The 24,724-nt window shown below is 35.9% G+C and overlaps 1 protein-coding gene and 2 long non-coding RNA genes across 4 annotated transcripts in view; 1 reads left to right on the forward strand and 2 right to left on the reverse strand.

Moving 5' to 3' along the window:
• Nucleotides 1–24,724, reverse strand: part of LOC119071713 (pleckstrin homology domain-containing family G member 5) — a 148,995-nt gene that overhangs the window by 39,856 nt on the left and 84,415 nt on the right. The window lies entirely within an intron of this gene.
• Nucleotides 9,375–23,058, reverse strand: LOC119071837. Its single transcript, XR_005086741.1, has 3 exons — nt 23,048–23,058; nt 18,821–18,826; nt 9,375–9,501 (listed from the first exon to the last, which is right to left on the reverse strand). It is a non-coding gene; the product is annotated as an uncharacterized LOC119071837 (long non-coding RNA).
• On the forward strand, nt 11,612–11,979 carry LOC119071842. Its single transcript, XR_005086746.1, has 2 exons — nt 11,612–11,764; nt 11,833–11,979. It is a non-coding gene; the product is annotated as an uncharacterized LOC119071842 (long non-coding RNA).

Consider the following 24,724-nt stretch of genomic DNA (forward strand, 5'->3'; position numbering starts at 1 on the left):
CTGGTCGCATTTTCAGTGGCTAAATAACTTAGCTTAGTCAATTATTATTTCACTTAAGAGTGATATCGCCAAAACTTGAACCAATTTCAAAACAACGGCTCAGCGATCCGGGCAAGCTATAGCTCGTTTGAATCGTCTTTCAATTCTGAGAAATAGGGATCTTTTACTTTTTCTGTTAGTTTCCCATTTTCGGAGTGAACTCGTGAAAGTAATAGCATGTCAATGGGTCGTGAAAACAGTTTTTCGGTGATAGCTCGAGATAGAAATCTTTCTAAAATGTGAAATGTTGTAGGAATATAGGCCTCTGGCAGACCTTCAAAACGAGTATAATCATCGGTAAGGATAGCCACCCGTTCTGGACTTACGACTCAAAAAATGGTGAATGTTTGGACAGTGCTGCTGGCTTGCAACAGAACTTTTCCGCTGAACTGACTATAGGGTGTTGTAGCTGGACTTACCCTCTTTCGTTCCACGTATAATACACCCCAGAAAAATTGTGTTGCAAGCCACAAAGTTAGTCGAAGTAAAATGTCGCTCCAGTAGACCCATATTTTTCAGTGTTTTCAACTTGTTTTTGGTCTTCAAACAGACTGGAGCGATGGGAATGAAATAAACTAAATCAAAATTACATGTTCAGCTCGAAATTGTCCTGAACCGAGTGATCATTGGCCTTGAAAATGTTGCTTTCCTCCTACTTCGTAGTAGGTGGAAAACCTCATTTCTTTGACTTCACAAAATGAACAGAAACTCAATTGTTTGCACCGAATATGGGCTTATTGTAAAGCAGAGATGCGCATCGTTCATTTACAGTCAATAAATGGTCACCCAAGATGTAATTTGTACTTCACAAGAGGTCACGACCGTTCCCAGCTATGGAAAATGTGTCAAAAATCCAGTTTTTTTTTTACAAAAAAAGTTGTTTTAAGAATACATAGCTTAAGACCTTAACTAAAAGCAGTTAAAATCTCCACAGAAAAAATATTTTTGTAAAAAAACTGGATTTTTGACACATTTTCCATAGCTGGGAACGGTCGTGACCTCTTGTGAAGTACAAATTACATCTTGGGTGACCATTTATTGACTGTAAATGAACGATGCGCATCTCTGCTTTACAATAAGCCCATATTCGGTGCAAACAATTGAGTTTCTGTTCATTTTGTGAAGTCAAAGAAATGAGGTTTTCCACCTACTACGAAGTAGGAGGAAAGCAACATTTTCAAGGCCAATGATCACTCGGTTCAGGACAATTTCGAGCTGAACATGTAATTTTGATTTAGTTTATTTCATTCCCATCGCTCCAGTCTGTTTGAAGACCAAAAACAAGTTGAAAACACTGAAAAATATGGGTCTACTGGAGCGACATTTTACTTCGACTAACTTTGTGGCTTGCAACACAATTTTTCTGGGGTGTATTATACGTGGAACGAAAGAGGGTAAGTCCAGCTACAACACCCTATAGTCAGTTCAGCGGAAAAGTTCTGTTGCAAGCCAGCAGCACTGTCCAAACATTCACCATTTTTTGAGTCGTAAGTCCAGAACGGGTGGCTATCCTTACCGATGATTATACTCGTTTTGAAGGTCTGCCAGAGGCCTATATTCCTACAACATTTCACATTTTAGAAAGATTTCTATCTCGAGCTATCACCGAAAAACTGTTTTCACGACCCATTGACATGCTATTACTTTCACGAGTTCACTCCGAAAATGGGAAACTAACAGAAAAAGTAAAAGATCCCTATTTCTCAGAATTGAAAGACGATTCAAACGAGCTAAAGCTTGCCCGGATCGCCGAACCATGGTATTCATTTTCACCAAAATTGGTTCAAGTTTTGGCGATATCACTCTTAATTAACCGATTGAATTAAAATCGTGATCTTTTTCATGCGACTATTTTCGTCTGTAAACGACATCGACGACAAATCGCACAAATTGTGTGTAAAAACTTATGAAGTAACAGATCAAAACCGGAAAATGCCAATGTATGTCAAAGTCATAATTTATCGATTTTTTTGGACTTATAGTTTTGTCAAATTATAAATTGAGCCATTGAGCGACGCTTAAAAGTACCACCCAAAAAATCCCGTTAACTTTCAATTAATTTCAAAAATGTCTTACATCTACATCTCCTTACAGTCATGAGAGCCGAAAAAAAATCGTCGGCGGCGTCCGCCGAAGTAAAAATTAGTGGCGGCCGGCGGCTAGATAGGCTAAGCCGTCAAAAAAAGTCTGGCGGCGTCCGGGCCTAGCCGCCGGTAAAAAAGTCGGCTGGCGGCGGCTAAATTTAAAATTTTTGATTTCATAAGTTTTTTGAATATTTTCAAAAGCCTACAAAAAGTTGTTTGCATTACAGCTAAGGAAGCGAAAAATTTATTGATTTTGTAGTTATGGAACTAACTAAATCTGAGATACAAAACGAGATACAAAATCCTAAATATTACATCCCTAATCAATGAAAAATTTGTGTGGATGAAATAGCTGTCTCTTGTAACTGTTTTACAAGATAAACTATAGAAGCAGTAGGTACTAACCCCATGTTTCGTGAAGTGTCTAATGCCCTAATATCATATTCATGTATAGCTAATAATGTAGTAAGGCTGCCCGATTAGAGATCTGCATTTTCAAAGGCATGTTTGATTGGCCTGTCCAACATTGACAGTTTTTATAGGGCAAAAATGGATTTGTTTCATAACTTTCCGCGATGGATAATTTTAGCCTTCCGCCTGTTGAATCTAGTAGCCGCAAATGCTTCCCATTAGTGATTTTTCAATTTTTGGAAAACATTCAATGAGTGGAGGGTCTGGTATACCACTATCGGTCAACGAATGGAATTCTAAAATTATGCATCTCGAAAGGCTATAGAACAAATCCACTTTCTCCCATTTCAAATAGTATATAGCAAAGCTAGTGGAAGACTTCAAGTTAAACTTTTTTACTTCATGTCCGAAAACATGCCATAAACAAGAAACTAATTTGACTAATTTTATGGCACGGACAACATTCTTCTCATTTTTTAAATCTTTATTCATAATTTTGCTGTAATTCCCATATCTTGTTTTCAATTTAATCCTAATTTAGAATATTTTTATCCATTGTATACTCCTCAGCCGCCGAGTCAGCCGACCATAAGATTCAGGGGCGGCTAACGCCGGCCGCCAACTTTCAGCCGTATGAAACTCTCGGCGGCGGCGGCGGCAGTTTTAGCCTCCAGCCGCCGTTTTTCGGCGGCTGAACTTTGGCGGCTCTCACGACTGTCTCCTTAGCGGAATTTACATTAAAATATTAAAGTTTAACGTTTCACTCATACGAGATGTATATTTTTAGTCTTACAAAATCGTATCGCGATCTTGTATGAACCTATGAAACTATTAAAATAATGTGGATTTAAAGAAGTAATAGATCCAGTGACAGATTAGTGCAAATTGAAAATGTGACGCTCAAGTTTTTTTTACTCAGGTTTGGTCATAAATTTATTGTTTTATGGTAATTTTATCCTCTCCTTTCTAACATGATAGACTGTCGGTCGCATGCACATAAGAGAGCATTACGCAAAACATATGGAAAAGGGAAAAATACCATTTCTAGGTAGAATTTTACAACATTTGTTGCAGGTCTTACATTGGAAAGAGTACATTAAAAAAGGAGAAATTGTGTTATCTAATTTCAAACATTATCGTCTCAAATTTTGAATCTTAAAATAAAATCGAGAACATCAATTGTGATTTTAATAATCAAAAATAGTTTGTTAACGACTGAGACGAAACCAAAAGTTGCTAGACATTTATTAATTCAAAAGTTTAGGATACGAGGAGCAAGAAGATATGCCATCGATACTCGTATTCCTCCGAGTGAATTTGATATTTTAACGGTTGTGTCATAAAAATTATGTTTTTAAATGCAAAATGCAACTGTTTTTTCAGCTGGAACAGAAAATTGTTTATAACTTAACATTATTTAGAGTTACTGACGAAAGCCTCAGGGAAGACGGAAGTAATGTAAAACTATTATTGCTGGATTTTATTACGGTTTTGGAAATTTCATAATAGTATGTACAGGAAATGTTCAATTTTTCGGAACACAACAACAGATAATCTGGGGCAATAAAATGGTTCAGTGAATGGCTAAAGTATTCGGTCACTTGTGTATTCTAAGGGTGCATTAGAGAGATTTTTTTGAAAGTGGACCAGGCTCCGTCAGAGATATTTTTTAGCGAAGCTTTGTCAATGAACCCTAACACATGTATGTCCATAGCCTGTAGCGGCAGTAAATCACGTATAAAAAACACACTTTTTCGACTTTTGGTGGAAGTTTCCTAGCCAACAAAAGAATATTAAAATTAAACGACTGTGGTTTTCGACTATTTGGGCCAAGGGCTATCTGGGCATGTAAACAAAGCGTCGCTAAAAAATAACTCCGGCGGAGCCTGGTCCACTTTCATAAAAATCCCTCTTATTGTCTCATAAAGAATATGTTTATTTATGTACTACTTACCCCATGGTGGAAATATTTTTGAAATGAACACTCAAAGAACTCAAAGATTAAATTCAATTTTAGCTTCAGTGAAACTGATTAAAACTCATATCGGGCTTAGTTAGATTATCGGGTTGTCTGCTTATTGATCGAATAACCTCCCATATTTAGATCAGTGGAAGAGTTACCACAGTTAAGACTCACAATGTCCTGAGATCGAAGGCCTGAATTTTCCATTCCAATTTCAATGCCATTTTAATCAATTGTGTTTCACGCTTAGAAAAAGGGACGATGATAAAACGAAATTAAAACAAATAATCAAAAACTGAGTAAACTTTCCGATTGATCTGTTCCAAAAACCTCGAATGTTTGACTGACTGGTATGGTGAGTGATTCAACATACTGAATCCGGTTCAGGTCAAAATCAGGTACGAGTAATCCTAAACTGAAACAGTTCCGATTTGACCTGTCCCCGGCATTAATCACAGTCTGTCTCTTGTTTGAACAAATTTTTAATATTTAGTCGCAGGTAAAGCGAATCGGTAAAAGTATGAAATGACCATAAGGTTGTTCTTCTACAAACGGTACTTGCTAGCCTAATTTTACGTCGTAAACGAGCTGCTCATCTAAATATGTAGTTAATATCGTACAGCCACATGTATGACATAAGTTGGTGGTGATTGTGCAATTATAGAATTACCGTCGTAATTCATAAGAAACATTTCACGTGACATGTCATACTAATTTCCCCACATAAATGCCTTCTGCTTTCATTAACATTCTTGCCGGGTTTTATTAGTTGTAATAAAACAGATACCGCAACATTTCATCATAGACACTTGAAAAGTGATTAAAATTCTCTACGCATTTTAGCGATATCATTTCGGTATTGCTGTCTTGGAAAAAGAAATTTATCTGAACGAAGTGAAAAAAAAAGAAAGAAGAAGAAATTGAACGCCAAACTTTTATCTAAATAAACCGTAGAGAGTAGCAAATGCCTGCCAAGTGTATATAACTACATATTCCACCCTCATCACATCACTTCCGAAAGACCATTAAAAAACATTCAACCATTTTAAAAATTCAGCGCCCTTGTATACACATAATTTTATCTGCCAGTTAAAATGTGTGTACTTCTGACAACCAAGTTTAATGCTTTATTGCACGAAATTAGCATTAACAGTGCTACGTTAACCATTTTTTTCATACTATCCACTTGAAATGTAGAGGGCAAAATAAAAAATTATTTAGCCAAAGTGTTGATGACGACGGTATTAATATGTCTTTTTTGTATGACAAAAAAGTAAATATAAATCAGAGATTGAAAGAAATTCCGTTTTTTTTTCTCTCTAAAAATTGTGTATATTTATCCGTCCATTGGAGTGGAAGCAGCACGAAAAAAAAATTGAATTGTTGAAGCTCAAGGTGAAAATGGATTCTGTACACCTTTATTGGGCACATAAAAGTTAAATGTATTTCAAGAAATTTGTCATGGCATAAAAGTTGGATTAAACAAGTCGTTACGGTTGGTTCGGTAGAAAATTGGACGGCACTAATAAATTAAAGGGAATGGCAATAAAACGTATGTGACACTGTTTTCGGCTGCGATATTCAGGTGTTCAGAGTGCAGAAAATTTAGGGCAAACTATCGACTCCGATTTGTGTTAGGATTTATAGAATTCTTTATGTGCCCATGAAGACACCAGCTGTGTACGAATATAAATGGTTAATGGGAAATGTTTAATCCTTGTACTGCGCTATTAAATCATTTCTCATGTACCAACGGATTTTTCGACCAATTATTATCTGCCATTAATCAAACGGAACAGCGGAAAAATATTTTTCAAAAACGGGCATATTGCGACAAAATAATTCGGAAATTATGATGACGTTGATGTAGGATGGATATTTTCAGTTCATTTCTTTTTACATGATAGGGGGTGGAAAATCGTTGTTTACATGCTACATGCGCCGAAAACCGTACTTTTCATGTTTGAAGCCCTACAGTCGAAGGCAGTCAATTTTCAGCATAAATTTGCTTCAGCTGTTTTTCAGCTGATTCACACATAAAATCAAAACTGGTTTTCCTTGTTCATACGGTCGAAGCTGCTACACGCACGCGCATGATAGTGGTAAAACCGTATAAAGACGTATAAACGGTTGTTGTAAAAACAGCTGAAGCTAATTTATACTGAAAATTGACTGCCTTTGACTGTACTTTCGAATGAAAAGTATTACTTTCGTGTGTCTTTTGACCTCGGCTTCGCCTTGAAATAACAAAACTCACACGAACACTCGACTTTTCAACTTTGTAATTTATTAATAAAAAGATGAAAAGTAGAGTTTTCGTGTTGTTGATCCGAGACGAAGCCGAGGTCAATAAATACGGGAGAACGGGACTTTTCAGCTTTTATGAAAAAAAAACGGTTATCGACGCATGGGATGTAAATGACATCATGTTGCAGGAAAAAATTAAGGTGGTGATTAAGGTGGTATACACAGTGTTGGTGATATTGACAGTCACCATCAAAATTCATATGTTGAAATACAGGGTCGAACTGGCCCGCTTGAAGTACCTGCAAAAGTAGTTGCAAAATTCGTCAAGGGGAAATGTTTTTTGAACTAACTTTTGCAACTACTTCAAAAGGCTGTCGAACTGGACGAAATCGAATTTATAAAATGTCTTCAACGATTTCAAGACAGCGTTCACTACAAGTGTACCAATGTAACTGATTCCTACATGATTGTGCCGAACCACCACACTTTCGTCAATTAAATCTTGCTGTTTTAATCTAAAAATGAACTAGAAAATTGAACGGATTTTCGTATATTGCCATTAAGTGGGCTGAGATTCAAGAGATAAATTGCTTTTAAAACTGTGTGAATGCTGCTGAATGAAGACGAACAGTTTCAACGTTAACACTAAAGATAGTCCTTTACATTATAGTCGAAACGTTTTAATGCAATCGGAAAATATCAATCAGTTTGGTAATGTTCCTATTTCAAATATTGCTTACAGTCGAACGAAACGGAACAATCTCCCGTGAGTAATACCTTTTCTAGTTGTTCCTTCCTAAGTTTTCGTTTAGATAGTTCATGAAATGAATTGAAAATCCACATCAAGATTTCATTCGATAGACTTTGAACTTCAGAGAAGTCAGAGAAGTTACTATAGTACCAAGTACCAAGTGAAGAAGTTGCAGTGAGGCTGCTTATCAAAAGCAGTAGGACGATTTCAATTTTTTAAATAATTGGCATCAGATGGAATCGTCCATATCACTTCAACGAAGAAGTCGAGGCTTGCCGAGACTGATAGTGACAAGTGTGTACTCTATTTTATTACATAAGCGAAAACGAAACAACAGCATAGACCTGAAGTGGAATTTTTGAATTATTCTTCTAGTTAAGTAATTTTGACATCCGAACACCGCGCGTATGTGATAAAATGTTTGGTGTATCTGATAAAATTAGAAAACTATTTCGAAACATTCATAAACTCTTCATCGTTCATAGCAATAGAGACAAAAAATTGGAGAATGTCAATTCGACTCTTTCAGACTATGAAAAAAATAAAATGGTGAATAGAGGAGCCATACATTTTATCAGGATTACATTTTACGATTTTACACATATCCCACATACGAGTGGAACGAGAAACGCCGCAATACATTCACTTGTTAACAATACAATTTAATGCATTTGAAAAATGTGGAAATGTTTCCTGTTTAATTGAATCTTCTTCCGAGTAATATTGGAAGAAGTTTTGGTATAGGAATGTGTTGTAAAACTTTTTAACATAATTAAAATTGTTACCTTCAACGAAAACATATAGCAACAAGAAGACAGATTCATCCACTGTATGCTCGTTTCACTTTCATCTCTTTCGTTAGCAAATAATTTGCTGCAACGGTGCTGCGAAAAGAGAACTTTCGCATCCCTCATTTGGGTGACGTGAAGGGTCTTTTTTCACTGGTTCACTGGTGTGTTTAATTTTTGTCACTAGTGACGAAAACAATAACGTTTCGCAACTTGTTGCATAAATAACTATTTTCTCAAGAAGGAAGTGTAAATAGTTCAAAAAAAGTAGAGTCAGTTACGAAGTGAAGCCTACAATACAGTAGAACAATATACCACAAGAGGAGGTTGATTTGAATGTAAGTTTTTGTAGAAAGTGGTAAGTATGAGAAATTTTAATTGCAAAGAATTCATAAGAATTCTGCAACCTTTTATACAACTGTCGATACCGATAATTAAAGTAATTACTTGTGTGTATCAAATTATCACAAACGTGTCAGCAATTAACTGTGAAGATTAAACAATTCAAACAACTTAGGAACTGATTCAATAAAATGTGTAGATTAGCCGGCACGGGGCACGCTGATTAAATGTATTTTTAAGTGGTATGTGGGTAGATACATCCCATTTTAACAGATTCCGAACAAAACGAAATTGTCGGCGGTTTTTCTTTCCGTTTAGTGTGCGGTTGTCTTTCGAGAAGTGAGTTCAACATTTGAGATGACTTGTGATATGTTTCTGTGGTTTGCTATATACTTCGCAAGCTTTTAACGTTTAGAGCTATTTTCCATTCTCCATGGCAGTTCCCTTTTCTCATGATTTTATTGGTGTTTTTAGTTAAATGGAGATTCGTAATTGCTCCAATGATAAGTATCACCGGCATTTTCAACTTCATAGTTAGAGGGTCTCTTCAGTGTGAAAATGTTTTTTTTTTATTCTTTTTAGTACGGTGGTCCACGATACTCATGGTCAGCCTACGATCAGGGTCTTGTACTCGGATCATACGCTTGGGGAACTGTTATGGTAACCTTTTTTGCCGGTGTATTTGCAGAGAAATTCGGACCACGAAAAGTGATCGGCTACCGCAGAGCCGTATTAACACGATGGACGTTGGCTTAGCCCCTTGGCGCTGAATAAAACTGATGAAAATTGGCGCTGGAAATTTCAACGATATGTCTTTGCTTAGTGCTGAAAAACTAATAGCCCAGTGGCGCCCGGAGTCTTCGTCCGGCTCTGCGGCTACGCAATGGTATGTGGAGAGATATTGACCGCAATAGCACCAGTAGCCGCATATTTTCTTTGGTTGTCCATACTGATTCGATTACTTACTGGAATTTCGATGGTACCGCTATGGTTTTCCTGGTTATGACAAAATGTGATTGAAAGCGAAACGTTGAATTTACAGGGTGCAATTTCACCATCCATTCAAGCGGTAATTGCAAATCGGGCTCCACTAGAGGAAAAGGGAAAATTTTTGTCTCTTACGATGGCGACTGGTTTGGGAACTGTAATTGATTGGACGATGTCCGGATATATAATTGAGCATCTTGGTTGGCACTATGCTTTCTATATAGTTGCAGTTATACTCGGCATTCACATCATTCTGTGGTATTTTCTCGTTTATGATACTCCGTTGAATCACCCCCAGATATCGACGACGGAAAAAGAGTTTATTATCAGCAAATTAGGTGCAACGTCAGTAACAGAGAAGGTTTGTTGTTTGATAAGCAGCCAAAATACTTGAAAATTTATTAAAACAAAATGAAAATTTTCTATTTTGTCCACTTGATTGACAAAAACTACTTCCTTCCAGAAACTGTTTCCACCACTAAAACCAATGTTCTTATCTTATCTGTGCAAGTGTGGGCCCTAGTAATCTTTCATTTTGGATACGTTTTTTCACAATACATATTCCTCACAGCTACGCCAAAATACTTGAGTGAGGTAAGGTTAAATCGGTTACTCGAAGGTGGTTTTCTATAAACAGACACAATATACTAACAGCAAGCATGTTCTATGTCTATGTCTAATCACATTTGACGCCCGTTGAGTGAGCGTTATTGGGTGGCTTATTAGTAACTATATTGAAACTGTTCGGTATGACGCCTCATAGTTTAGAATTAGAGTCAGAATTTTACAGGATGAGACATTCTAACCTTCCTATCGAAGGTTCACCACTTTACCATCGGACAAACAGGCGTACTGAGCAGTATTCCTTATCTTGCAAAATTTCTGTTTGCAATTGTGTGTGGCTTTCTCAGCGATTATTTGTTCAACAAGAACATCATCAGTGTTGGCGCTACTCGAAGATTGTTCTCCATTTTCTGTGCGTAATTAAAATTAAAATTGTCCGAATTGTTGGGAATCGACCATATGTAGCTTTAATGGCAGTAGCACATGGCGTGTGTGGAGCACAAACAGTAACGACTGTGCAAAACGCTCACGATCTGGCACCAAATTTTGCCGCTACTATTTATGCCATCAGCAACACGTTCGGCTCAACATCTGGGTATGATAGTTGGAATGTAGTCAAAAATTATTTCAAAGTATACAGCCTGTAAATATTTTTCATATGCAGAATGAGCACCAGCTGAATATCACCAGCTGGATCTGCTAACACACACTTATTGTATGATAAACAATCAAAACACATTCTTAACAATGTGTTTACTTCATTCATACGTGCACGGAAAATTCGTGGATTTCGTTAAAGGCTGTGTAACTTATAATGTGGCTGCAGTTCTTATAATATACCTGCAAGACTTATAAAAATATAGCTACTGAACGCATATTCTATTAATGTTGGTTATTTACCTGCAATGTGAGTTACACAACTATGTTATAGATTACAGAGCTACATTATGCACCGAGAACACATTTTATAGCTAGGATTTGCATATTGTGGTTGTGTACTCTATATCATAGCTGTGTAACGCATATTTGACGTATGAAAAATATAGCTGTGTGCTGCATATCAGAAAATGTATGGGACCATGCATTCAAGTTGTGATTCGTACTGACGCTTGGTCGGACTCAATGTTAACAGATAAAGAAAAATCGTAAAATAGCTTGGCTGATTTTAATACAGCTTGATTGTCAGGTTATAGAAATACCTCTTCAATAGTCAAAATCCGTGGAAACACAGACGAATGAAAGTATCAGAAATGTCAATACATTTGAAACGAATTAAGCCAAGTATCTGCTCCCAAATGTCAAACTAGGCATTTCACAGAAAACAATTGAATAGGCGATTCTTCACGCAGGCAGTCTCAATTCACTTTCTTTCAGAACCTGAAACAATGCAATGACAACTCACCAAAGTAAAAGTGCTAAATATGAAAATTACAGACTTGAATTCGGCTGTGTGCCGTATAATATAGCTGCAGAATTTATATTGCGGTAGCAACGCTTCGAAATAAGAACGTGTTAAAGCACAAGCAAAATTAGCACAACAGCAGCAAAGGTGACGGTCGGATTCTCAGGTTAAGCATCAATGGGCGCGGTTAGTACTGGGATGGGTGACCGCAAAATTCATGAAAGTTTAGGAAAAAATTTTATTTCTCGAGATAGATTTGAAATGCGTCTCACAGCTATAATATAAGTTACACAGCTATTTTAACTACAGTCTTCGCAATATGCATTACACAGCTATATGCCGAAAAATGGGGGTGCTAAGTCCACTTATAGATCTCACACGCATATTGGGATTTTCCGTGTGTTATGTGCGTTGGCTTTGAATTGTATACAATACAAACTGTTTTTGTTTGTACACCAGCTGGTGATATTCAGCTGGTGCTCATTCTGCACATAAGAAACTTTTAGCAATTGTATAAAGATTTCAAGAATCTACAAAAATTCACGGAGAAACTCGGGAGAAAATATAATTTTTAAACTGCAAACAACAAGTCAAATTCAATTTGTTAGATTGCAACACATTGCCGAAGCTTGGGTTCCATAAAGTTAGTGATCCGCTGAGCGTTATCTGCGGTGGCCGGTAGATTTTAGGCAATTTCGCGAGTTGTAGTTCGAACGAAGTGAGCCTGAATTACGAGGAAAATTCTGAAATTTATGACCAAGACTTGAAAATATACTTTTCAGCACACGAGCGGAGCGAGCGCTAAAAAAACCAACATTAAAACACTTGTAACACAACATGCTATTGCAATTATTTGACATTCATCACTTGCTTCGAAAGGAATGAAATTTACGTTGATTGCGTCTCAGTTTAATTTGTTGTTTATTGTAGTTGTCAATGGCAAAACGTTTATTGTGAGCACGGTAGACAATATACTATTTAACAAATGGGTGTATTCTCCATGTTCAACGCACTTCTAAATGACATAAACCAAATAGGACTAAAAGACCTAAATCAGGACTAAGTTCGGTGTTTAGGCCTCATAAAAACTACAAACTCTTTATCATGACTCTTGGGGTAGGGGTAGAATTACTTACTTCAAGCCTGGTCTCAACAGACGGTTAATCATCTGTTATTGACAACGACGTCAACAATGAACGATGAGCTATAGCTACTTCCTTTTATAAAACAAAACGGACAGTAAAACTAATGAAGCAGCAGAATTGATATCACACTATGAGCAAAATTGTAATCAAAAGAAGTAACAGATTCAAAGAAAAGTACACTCTTGCCGTTCATAAAAGGTTGACTAGTTGCACAAACAGCTATTGCCACGATGTGTGAAGTGTGTTCTGGTGAGATATCATAAACGTATAATGTCTGATGAATATGACTTATACTCGATTTTAAATTATAAATTAATATAAATGACTCGAAAATTCGGTGAAAGGAATGTATGAGATATAATTGCTTCTGTTAATTTATTTATTCAATGGCAAAATTCAATGTGAGGATAATGTTTGCAAAACTCATTTTTTTCCGGAATGAAAAGAAAAACTTCACACAAACGATAATTGTATAAAAGCTATAACAAGCTGTATGTACGTTGTCGTAAATGCTCCCATATACATTTCAATAACAAGATGAGCTGCTGCATATTACATTCGGTGGTAAGACCGATAATACTGAATTGAAAATATATTTTCGATGTAATGAAATGGAAAACGAAAGCACTCAATGCTTTCCTCAAAAAATTTCTTCTCAACTCCAAATGCGGGTATGATCTAAATACAGCTTTCTTTAACAAGTAAAAGAAGACGAGCAAAAAAAACCAAGAAAATGCCACGATACTTATCTACCTCATGTTTATGTAATTTAATTTGGAAAGAGGATTATTATCCCTAAATAATATAGACAAAAAAAAGTCTGCATTCCACTTGGGTATTCTGCACATAGATTGGGACAAAACGTTAAAAAGTATGACGGAATATCATTTTTGCTATGTTATGCAGAGGATGATTCAAATTTGGATAATGAATGCTTTCAAAAATAATTATTTTCTTTGGGTTCATCTTACTCTTTGATACGGTAAATGCCAATGCTGAAAATCCATGTAATCGGTTTGATATAAAAAAGCGATAAAAATCTTTAATTCAATTTATGGCTTTTGATTTAAATACCAAAGAACTATGAATCAGGATAACCAGCAAAACTTTCTTTATTACAAAGGGAGATTTTGCATCACATAAAACGTAGATAAGATATACCCACTACTCTTTCATTACGTTCCTTTAGGGTCAACGAGCAAAAGATGTGGGGGTAAATAGCTCCATTAGATTGTAAGTAGCCTTGATGGACAAACTCTACTCTGCTGGTAGCGACAGAGGCAAAATTTTCCGTTAGTTTTCATTAAAAAGTGATGTGTGAAAGTGAAAGGTAATTGATGTATGGAAGGTAAGTGATTTGTGGAAGGTAATTGATGTATGGAAGGTAATTGATGTATATAAGGTAATTGATGTGTGGAAGGTAATTAGAGTATGGAAGGTAAGTGATATGTGGAAGGTAATCTATGTACGGAAGGTAATCTATGTATGCAAGGTAAGTGATGTATGAAAGGTAATTGATGTATAGAATGTAAGTGATATATGAAAGGTAAGTGATGTATGGAAGGCAAGTGATGTGTGGAAGGTAATTGATGTATAGAAGGTAATTGATGTATGGAAGGCAATTGATGTATGGAAGGTAAGTTATGTATGGAAGGTAATTGATGTATGGAAGGTAATTGATGTATGAAAGGTAAGTGATATATGGAAGGTAATTGATGTATAGAAGATAAGTGATGTATGGAAGGTAATTGATGTATAGAAGTTAAGTGATGCATGGTAAGTGATGTGCGCTATGATTTTGATACACAGCCAACTGAAGACGTGTCAAAATGCATGTATAGTTTAGTCACTAAGTGATTAATAAGACAACGCACACCGTCAACGGGCGTTACGAAATCCAAACGACACACAAGACATATAACACTTAGTACAATGGTAGAAGAGGGATGTCTCTAAATACAGTAACATCCTCAAGCCAATGAACCGATTCAATCAGATTATATATTTAAAACCAAAGAAGTACCAGATTACGCATACGCTGACATGGAAATCGATGAAATGTCAACATAGAAATGTTGAAACATTAGCAGATGCAAAAATGTTGTTAATTTTGTTTGTTTACTCATTGTTCAACGTAGCAAGTGGGAGGCCTGAACATAACGTATAGATATCTCTACACCAAAATTTTGTCATTACACCACTCATTTCGTTTCCTTTGAGCCATACATTACACAAAAGCAACCTGTTTCCGAACAAATGAGAATAGACGAAATAATGTAATGCAATTACCTCTATATATAGCTTTCTTGCTTACAACATACTTGAGATAAAAGAAAAACATTCAGACATAACTTTTAACCTATTTAGAATATTTTGTGAAATTTGTGCTTAACAAAATATCAACCTTTGCCTTTCCGACATATATATACATCACGCAGAGTACACCTTTGCAGTGGGTGGCATATATACGATATAATCCCCCTCATTCAGTGTTTTAAAAAGAAAAATCCAACAGAAAATATTAAATGAATGAATGTCAAGTATTTTTCTTCGGGAAACATAAAAAACAAAAAACAAAAACAAAATTAAACAAAAATAAAAAGTTTTTGCCTGTATGCTAAACATGCTAAAAAACCCCCAGCAATTCAGTCCAAGCATTTCCACCGAATTTTTTTTCCCTCCTGTGCCTCTAAACACAGCCACGTTATATGATTATTTAGACGAAAAAAAAACTGTGACGAAAAAGGTCATACAAAGCTGTACAGCAAATAATTTCTTTACACTTTTGACAAGGATCGCACAAATCACATGTTAATAATATGTGGGCAAAATATAATGTTAAATGATGTCAGCGATATTTTACACCCAAAAAATGTCACCACGTGATGATGAGGATGTGGTGGAATATGTTGCCAAACGAATCTAAGGGAAAGATGTCAGTTATTAATAGAACAAATAGGGAGTCGCAAAGTGCTTCAGTATGCTCAAAAATCATGAAATGTGACTGGAAGCTATTTTTGCACTCGCTTTATCAAAGAAAAATAGATCAGCTTTCCAAGAAAACTTTCTTTGAACTCGTAGGAATAGTGCTGGTCGGAAATTGGCTGTCAAAACCATATTGGGAAAGCCACAAATACTGCTTTCTCAACGTACAGTAATCGAATTTAGTGAAAATACTTAGCGAAAAAGTCTTTACTCATTATGCCACCGGGAAATGAGTCATTACGTCATTGTCGTGAGTGTTAAAATTCGCATCCCATGGCTTAGTGAGTAAAATAACTTACGTCATTGTTTCGAATTTTGTATTTTGCCTTGGGAGATGCGTTTCATATGAAAATATACAGTTTTTCTCGATTTCTCAGCAATAGCTACTGTTGTAAGTACAAGCTCGATTTTCTTAAAAATGAAATATTTTGTCATATTTGACACATCGCAATATCGCATATCATTTTTGAATCTAAACATCCAGAAATGTGCTTGAAAAACTACTGCAAAACAAGCAAAAACCGTTATTTTGGTTGCATTCTCGCCAATAGCTACTGATGAACGAACCCGATTTTCATAAAAATATTCCCATTCGTCTCATCAGTACCTTTCATTTGACATATCGCACACGATTTTTGAGCATAAACATGCAGAGATATGCTTGAATAATTAGTGAAAAATAAGTATGGGGAGGAAGTAATGAAACAAGAAATGTTTTCCTCCATAATTATTTATTGAGACCTGAACTCGATGAGAGCTGAGATTGATCTGATCTCTCCGATACATAAATTGTTCTTATATACTAACTAAACGTCAAATGAACAAATCATGAACGTTCGAAAACGTGATTACGCTAGAAAGTTAGGTGGGCACGCAAAACAGAGTTGTGTGCCAACGTAAAATTCATAATTTTTTGTTATGTTGGGTTTCAAAACAGTCGACGTATCTGGCTGTTTCCACCTATTTTTCGACGGGAAAATCAGATTTATCGATCAGTACCTATTGGCGAGATAGCAGGCAAAACAGCGTGTTTTGCTTGTTTTGCCTGTTTTTCGCTGGATTTTCAAGCATATCTCCGGATATTTCTGCTCAAAAATCGTGTGCGATATGTCAATAATGAAAGGTACTGATGACGAATCAGAATAATAAAGTTTTATGAAAATCTGGTTTTTGGCTCAGTAGCTATTGGCGAGAATGTAAGCAAAATAACGTGTTTTGCAGTAGTTTTTCAAGCGCATTTCTGGATGTTTAGATTCAAAAATGGTATGCGATATGTCAAATATGACAAAATATTTAATTTTTAAGAAAATGGAGCTTGCACATACAACAGTAGCTATTGCTGGGAAATCGAAATCAAGAAAAACTGCTTATTTTCCTACTTTTCCTGTAGCTCGACCTGCAAGCACCACACTTAGTAAAATAAAAAGTTCAAAACGAGAAAGTAATCTACTATTTCTAAATAACTAAATAACAGCTGCTTCACTTTAAACAACTGACTAATGAGGTCGTATACAGCAAAAAGCATGTTCAAAACAAATGAAGTAAAAGCTATCTGAAATGAATCTCTGAAAATCTTCAATCAAATGAAGTAATAGATCAGATAGTAAAACTGTTAATGTGCATGCCGTCTGTGATAGGCTAATTCGTACACACTCCAATCATACACATAATTCGTGTTACAAAATAACAGTTACACTCAAATCGTTTAGTCATTTACGTTAGTCATTTTGTGCACAAACATAAATTTGTTGACAACGACCCCACAACGAACGTTTCACGATAAAATTCATGCAAATGTGGTTTGTCATGCAAATTTCAACAATCACGCAAATCATTTTTTCGTTTCACATTAAATTCCATTTTTTGTCCATTACCTCAATTTTACTCCCTGGAAGCTATTACCGAAAATACGTTTTAAATATAAATGTTACAACCGATTCTCTATACGTGTAAAAATGTGTTTATGTTCGATGGTATTTGCTCACGTTTCGGCGTCGAGTTTTCTTATTAATTTTATAGGGTAAGAGCATAATGGATATGGCATGTTTCACACTAAACAAATATTGATGTAACAAAACGTTGAGCGCACATATTTGAGCGCGGTGCCATTGTAACAGCTCCATATATCAAGGGAAATTTTGCGTTTTCCCCGAAAAGTTTCTTTTTTCTTCTTCGTAATATGAAAATGACTCAACAGAAAATATCGCTTAAAAAGCTTATTCTTATTTTGCTTTTCGCGTCAATTCCGTCATAATTGCTTCCGACATACCAATTAATATTGAATTACGAAATAATAAACAAATTTATAGATAAATATTTTGGCTCGCTTTTTATATTTCACTAACGTCCGTATGATATAAACCGGGGGTTCAACTTCAAGGTTGAACTGCGAATTGTATATTTTGGACAATATACACACAGTCATTTTACACCGACAGACACACACAGTTCAATTAAATTTCTCGCTATAAATCATTTGAACGGGTCCGTCGTCGGCTGGCTTTAACTTCGTCAAAACATAAATATGAATAAATCGTTCGTTGAAGCATATTCTCCATCTCGATGTCTATATCTATCTGGGTACAGTAGGCAAGCTCGGAATCCGGGGAATGTGGGATATTGGGCTGTTAAGATGTTTTTCTGGTCCGGAAGGCTAAAATATTGGACCCGTATTTTTTTTTAGAATTTTAAAAAATAGTTTAGGCGTGGGGAGCGAGGCATTTGTACAAATGTACGAATGCGTTGGTTAGAAGAGTAAAAAAGATATACACCATCATTCTCCTCTCTTCTAACCAACACTTTCGTACATTTGTACAAATGCCTCGCTCCCTATGCCTAAACTATTTTTTAAAATTCTAAAAAAAATACGGGTCCAATATTTTAGCCTTCCAGACCAGAAAAACATCATAACAGCCCAATATCCCACATTCCCCGGATTCCGCGCTGGCCTAGGGTACAGCGATTTAACCCATTTATGAAGGGTAGAAGTGAAATTAAATTTTCATAAATACAAGAAAGAAAATAACATAAAATCGAAAGAAATGTTTGGATAAGTCTGTCGAAATGCGAAAGATTGAATTAACCCTTCCCAATTTTATGCTGTATAAGACACAAATATCTTTTTTTGCCCTTTGCTACGCACTCAAAAATAGATACGCATGAATGAAAATATGAACGACGACACCAAAAATAGAAAATATGTGTGTGTGTCTCTTTAACTATACGTAATATTTGTGCCACGTATATTATTCCGCACAAAAAGGAAAATAATTACCATCCTTAAAAGTAAAGCTTTCAATTTCTAGGATACATCCGAACGCGAACAGTTCAACATTCGCAAACCATAAATTGGAAATGTAGAATATGTTTTTCTCTTTCATGAATTAACCCTACGTAAATGCGTGTGTATGTGGGTTAGGTAGAGGATATGTAAGTACAATGTTGATGCCTTTAATATAACGGTATAGTTGACGAGATGTACTTGTAAAAGGCTCAATTATAACGCTTTTCAGAATTAGAAACACATCCAAGGGGAAGGGGGGGGGGAACTCAAATTAGATTTAATATCAAATTCGTTTGACGATAATTGCAAGCTTACGTCTTATATTGCGTCCAAAAACTGTCTGTATATTTATTGGTGTACATACATCACTGCAGCATATACAAGGACTTTCCATTATACACAAACTCGATAAGCGAACATAAAAGCCAAAAATTGATTTACAAAATTATTTACTCAACAGCGTTAAGTTACTTGTACCGTGTAATATATACAGCTTTATCAAGAAGATCAAGATATTGTGGACTCTATTTGCCATGATGATGGCGTTTTCATAATTTTATAAACAATAAAAGATCATTTAAAAATTTCGAATCTTTTTAACCCATCTGCTATTGACAACGACGACAAAACAATATATTTTGGGTTTTGACTAACGTCTCTTATACAGTAAAATGTCTTTTGAAAATATTGAAGTGATAGATTTTGTATCAAAAGTTAAACAAACGAAGTAATTGATTTAATTATGCTTCCCACTGGCGTTTCTAAATGATTAACATTAATGTACGGCCTGGAAGAAATCATTTCTGAATACTATCTACAGTGCCGCTTTCAGGTTTTGGGCGCCATCGGGCAATTGCAAAATAGGCGCCAAATTAGTAAAGCTAATTTTTTTGAAGGACCTCGGGCGCCATTTTCTTCTGCTCCACTTCGGGCGCAACGGGCATTTGCCCATTTGGCCCATATGGAAAAGGCGGCACTGACTATCTAATTTCTGGTAAGAATGGCTTTATGTAGGATCTTAGTATACCTGAATGAACAAGACCCATACATCATTACTGCAAAGACATTGTGCCATTTATTAAAGAACTGAGTTTTCTATAATTTCGTATATGAAGCAACGCCTAAAATATTTATTCCACATTTAAAGAGATGCTCGTTTAAATTGGACAAAGACGAAAGATGTCGCTAAAGATCCTTGTGATTTGTCAAAATGTCAAATTGTCAGATTTAAGTTATTTTTAAATTTTCAGATAATTTAGCTGAAATAATTGCAATTTTAAGCATTTGGTCTTTACTTTCTTTGTCGTTACCAAAGACATTTGATGGATTTTTCCATAATTTCCACGCTTCGCAGAAAGCGACATAAATCAGAATGTTTTTACTTTCATTAAGAGCAATGGACCCTTTGCAAATTTGTAGCCTACATTTAGGCGGAAAAATATTCGTTTTTTGATGATTTCTTTGAACCAAAATCTTCTTTTCGAAAAGTAAAACCATTAACGCACCCAAAAATGTGTTACTTTTGAAGGAAAACTTTGAGAAACCGTTGCAGATTGTGTAAATTTATGTAATCTGCACAGGTTTGTCCAAGTGGGTTATGACTCACAAACCAATTTTTACTTTAAAAGTAACACATTTTTTTGCTTTTATAGTTCTACTTTTTCAAAAAATGATTTTGGTTCAGATAATCACTAATGTTTTCCGCCTAAATGTAGGCTAAAAATTTGCAGGTCCACTGCTCTTAATATTAATGGATAATTTGTTGAAAAGCCTACATTAGGGCGTCTTTTAAGTACCGTATTTTCGCTGAAATATTTTTACAAAAATCCTTTTTGAAAAATGTTAGACGACAATAACCACTCTAAATCTGTGATCTCCCAATTAAAAATAGATTTGTTTGCGAAAATTTGACCATCTCTGAATGATAACTTTATGTAAAATTAAGCAAACTGTCATCTTTTCTCGGGACTGGTCAAACTACCACAAGCAATCTGTTTTTGTTATTGAAAGCTAAGAGATTTAGAGTGGTTCTTGTCGTCTTACATTTTTCAAAAAGGATTTTTGTAAAAATATATCACCGAAAATACAATATGAAGCGCCCAAATGGATACTCTAATTTCGGTTGCCTCTTAAGACGAATCGACACAACGCTAAATTGTAGCCTAAATCTGTGCGAAAGAATGATACTTCTGGAAAATTTTAGACCATCGTTTTGTGCCAATTTTAGTGATCTATTGAGTTTTCTCGTAGTAGGTTACACCCCCACTAGAGGTGTGCGCCGATCTTAAAATAGTCGGCGGCGGTGCGCCGACTGGTAAGGAATCGGCGGCGGCGCGCCGGGAGAAATTTATAGTCGGCGGCGGTGCGCCGATCGGCGCGCCGATAAATTTCCAAAAAATCTAAACTTTCGAAAATAATGCAAAAACATTTGAAAAAGCGTGCGCAATCCTTTTTCCGCACACTGAATTCTTACTATCTTGCGATCTGAAGTATCACTTATACAAGGGTAATCAACTGAGACGTATCTCACCTTTTATATTTTGAATGTAGAATCACTGACCTATTATTTTAAAAACATCTAATTTAATGAATCCAAGAATGATTAGTGAGTTTGCGTAAATGACATATAAGCTGTAAGTCAACTTATACTAGATGTTCTGCAGGTTTCTCATTTCCAACTTATAATTTAGTGTCATTTACGCAAATTCACTACTATTATCTTTCGATTTGAACAATAACCGCTCCCGTTGCCTTTAGTCCATCTTCGATGTAGTAGTAAGATCGTAGTAGAAGGTTTTCGCAAATAAGAGATTTAGATAAACTTAAATTTATAAGTAATAAGTGTATAGACTACGCCAAAATGATTTTTTTTTCCCAACTTTTTTACATAAAGCAGCTAAAAATTGAAAATAAAGATACCCGTGTCTCGTCTTTTGACGAAAAAACTTGAAACCGGAAAGATTTTCCACTTTATAAATTCCTGAAATATGTGATTTGCGCCATTTTCCACCCAAATTCCACATAAGGTCTTAAGTTTGCCACCCATTTTTGACTGATTCACTGAATTTTGTTCTCTTTCTTCTTCCTCTTATCTGCATCAACAGACAATCAATCAGACAATAAGAGAAACGTCGTCAGCCGTCTGCCGCGCTTCATTCCATTGCAAAGAAAATAGAGTAATAGTACCCAAGGGTTCACGTTAAGTGAGGATACAGAAAAGACAAATGCTGTTTCGACCTCGGGTATCGATGGCGGTCCCAGGCCAGCGTGATCTGACCATCCTCAGTTGTATCCATCGATAGATGGACAACAGCAAAGTTTTTCTTTGGACTAGTATTTAAAAATGTGCATAAAACACTTGCCATCTACTGATGGAAATAGGATACGTTATCGTAGCATCAGAAACAAAATCACCGTCGTACAGTGCAAGTAAGAAGAAAAACCCAAAGTTCCAACAAAAATTTTTTAACAAAAAACTCCTTTCTACGCATATAGAAACATAGCAGCATATAGAAACCTGACTTATAAATTAAGAGAGATAAACATTTGCTAAAACTTTGTACTTAGGCACACACTTTTGTATAGATTTTTCTATTTAAGTTTATATTGCCGCCCATTAAAATGGCTGAAAGCACTAAACGTATAAATTATTTTGGATGTTGTATTGCTTCGGACACACCGACCGTTAGACTAATTTTTGAAATTGAAGAGTGCAAAGTATGAGATATCAAATTGAAATTTGGAAATAAAATTTTTTGCCGAACTAAGTCCGGTGGTTCAGATCGTTGACCGCTTGCTTCATACGCAAGAGGTCTCGGGTTCGAATCTCATTAGGGCGTGTACAGCAAAAAAGTTTATTTCCAAATTTCAATGTGATCTCTCATACTTTGCACTCTTCAATTTCAATAAACGTATAAATATTTCGGCGCGACGAAAATACAATAGGCGGCGGCGGCGGCGTTAGCTATTATTTTTCGGCGGCGGCGCGACGAAAATTTAGCGCAAAATCGGTGGCGCGCCGGCGTAAAATCGGCGGTGCACACCTCTAACCCCCACACACATTTATTATTTTTACTCAAAGCCAATTCATTTTGACACAAAACGATGGGCCCACTTTTTCCAGAAAAGACGCTGATATGAAATTATCATCGAAAATATATCATTTTGTCGCACAAATTTACGCTACAATTTAGCGTTGTGTCGACTCGTCTTAATAAGAGATAGATTTCGAAAACAGATGTAAATTATATTATAGGTCACTCCCAAGAAGACGTTTAACATTCTTGATAGCAAGATTTGAATACGAAAATCAAAACGTTAAATGGAAAATGGAATAACACAAAATGTTTTGGTAAATAAATTAAAATTCGTAGCGAGTAAAATTAATGCAAACATTGCTGTGTTTGCTAACATGCACTCCGTAATTTCATTTCCTTGGAATCGCATTAAGCCTCACAATGTTTGACGACAAAAAGTAAATAAAGCAAATGAGCTAAAAAATATGTTCGTTAAGAGCAATGGACATTTCGCTGAAGTTATTAGCCTACATTTGTGTGTTTCTTTATGGAAAATAACAGAACCTGCAGAAATATCTGTAGTGAAATTCCAGGAATTATTGCGATGCTCCCGCTGAGAAGGTTTCATAGTAATTCGATTTCAATACAACTTTTGGTTTAAAAAAATGGTTGAATTCTAAACGTGTGATGATGTCTGGAAGGAGATTTTTCCAAACCCTGATTTTGATAATTTATGTGCGATAGTCACCGAATTTTACTTAGAGGTGAGCGGGCTACCCGAAGTCGGCCAAAAACTCGGCCAAAAACCCGGCCCGAACCCGTACCTGATTCAATTTTAACGGGCTTCGGGTTGTTCGGGTTTCCAAAATTCAATTCGGGTCGGGCCGGGTTTTAAATTGAAAATTCAAAACCGACCCGAATTAAAGTTTTCTATGTAAAGTCACAGTGTCGGACACTTATATGTGGATCTAACTTAGGCAATTTCGTTTTTCTTGGAAGAAATTCAAGAACCTGTTTCAATTTGAAATATTTGAAATATTTTTTTGCGTTTTCTAAATAATTTTAGCACGTTTCAGTATCTTTTGGGTCTCAGTACCTGCAAGTTTCGGGTTATCGGGTCTCAAAAATTTAATTCGGGTCGGGCCGGGTTTCAGTATCTGTCGGGTTTCGGGTTCTCGGGTTTTAAAAATTGATTCGAGTCGGGCTCGGGTCGGGTCGGGCTCGGGTCGGGTCGGGCTTTGAAAAAACCTCGGCCCGCTCACCTCTAATTTTAATGCATTCAACCAACAAAAGGCTTAAGTACAAAATTTGCTCTTGTACTTGTGTTCCAGTACAATATCTTCAAATGGAGTTAAAGCAAATCGTAGAAATTCCTCGAAAAGCCCTTGACGCTTAACCGAGTAATTTCCAAACTGTAGTCTGCGTGTAATAATGGGAAACCCATCAAATAAATCTTCGGACAACATTTACAGCAAGCAGCGCAATAATATTTTATTGCGTTTATTTTTCGGCTATTCTCTCGAATCTTCTCAACATTAATCGAAATCCATTTATTTGCAATTTATTCCATCATCGTCGTTATTCTTTTATAATAAGCTTAGCGCCCGTCTTCATAAGTTTATTGGCCGATAACTCAAACTGATAACCAACTCCATTATTGAAACTACGCCGTATAACAAAACCAGGTATGAAACGAATAACTCAATTCGTGAAAACC

The sequence above is a fragment of the Bradysia coprophila genome, assembly GCF_014529535.1.
Source record: "Bradysia coprophila strain Holo2 chromosome IV unlocalized genomic scaffold, BU_Bcop_v1 contig_5, whole genome shotgun sequence".
In the NCBI taxonomy this organism is placed as follows: Eukaryota; Metazoa; Arthropoda; class Insecta; order Diptera; family Sciaridae; genus Bradysia; species Bradysia coprophila.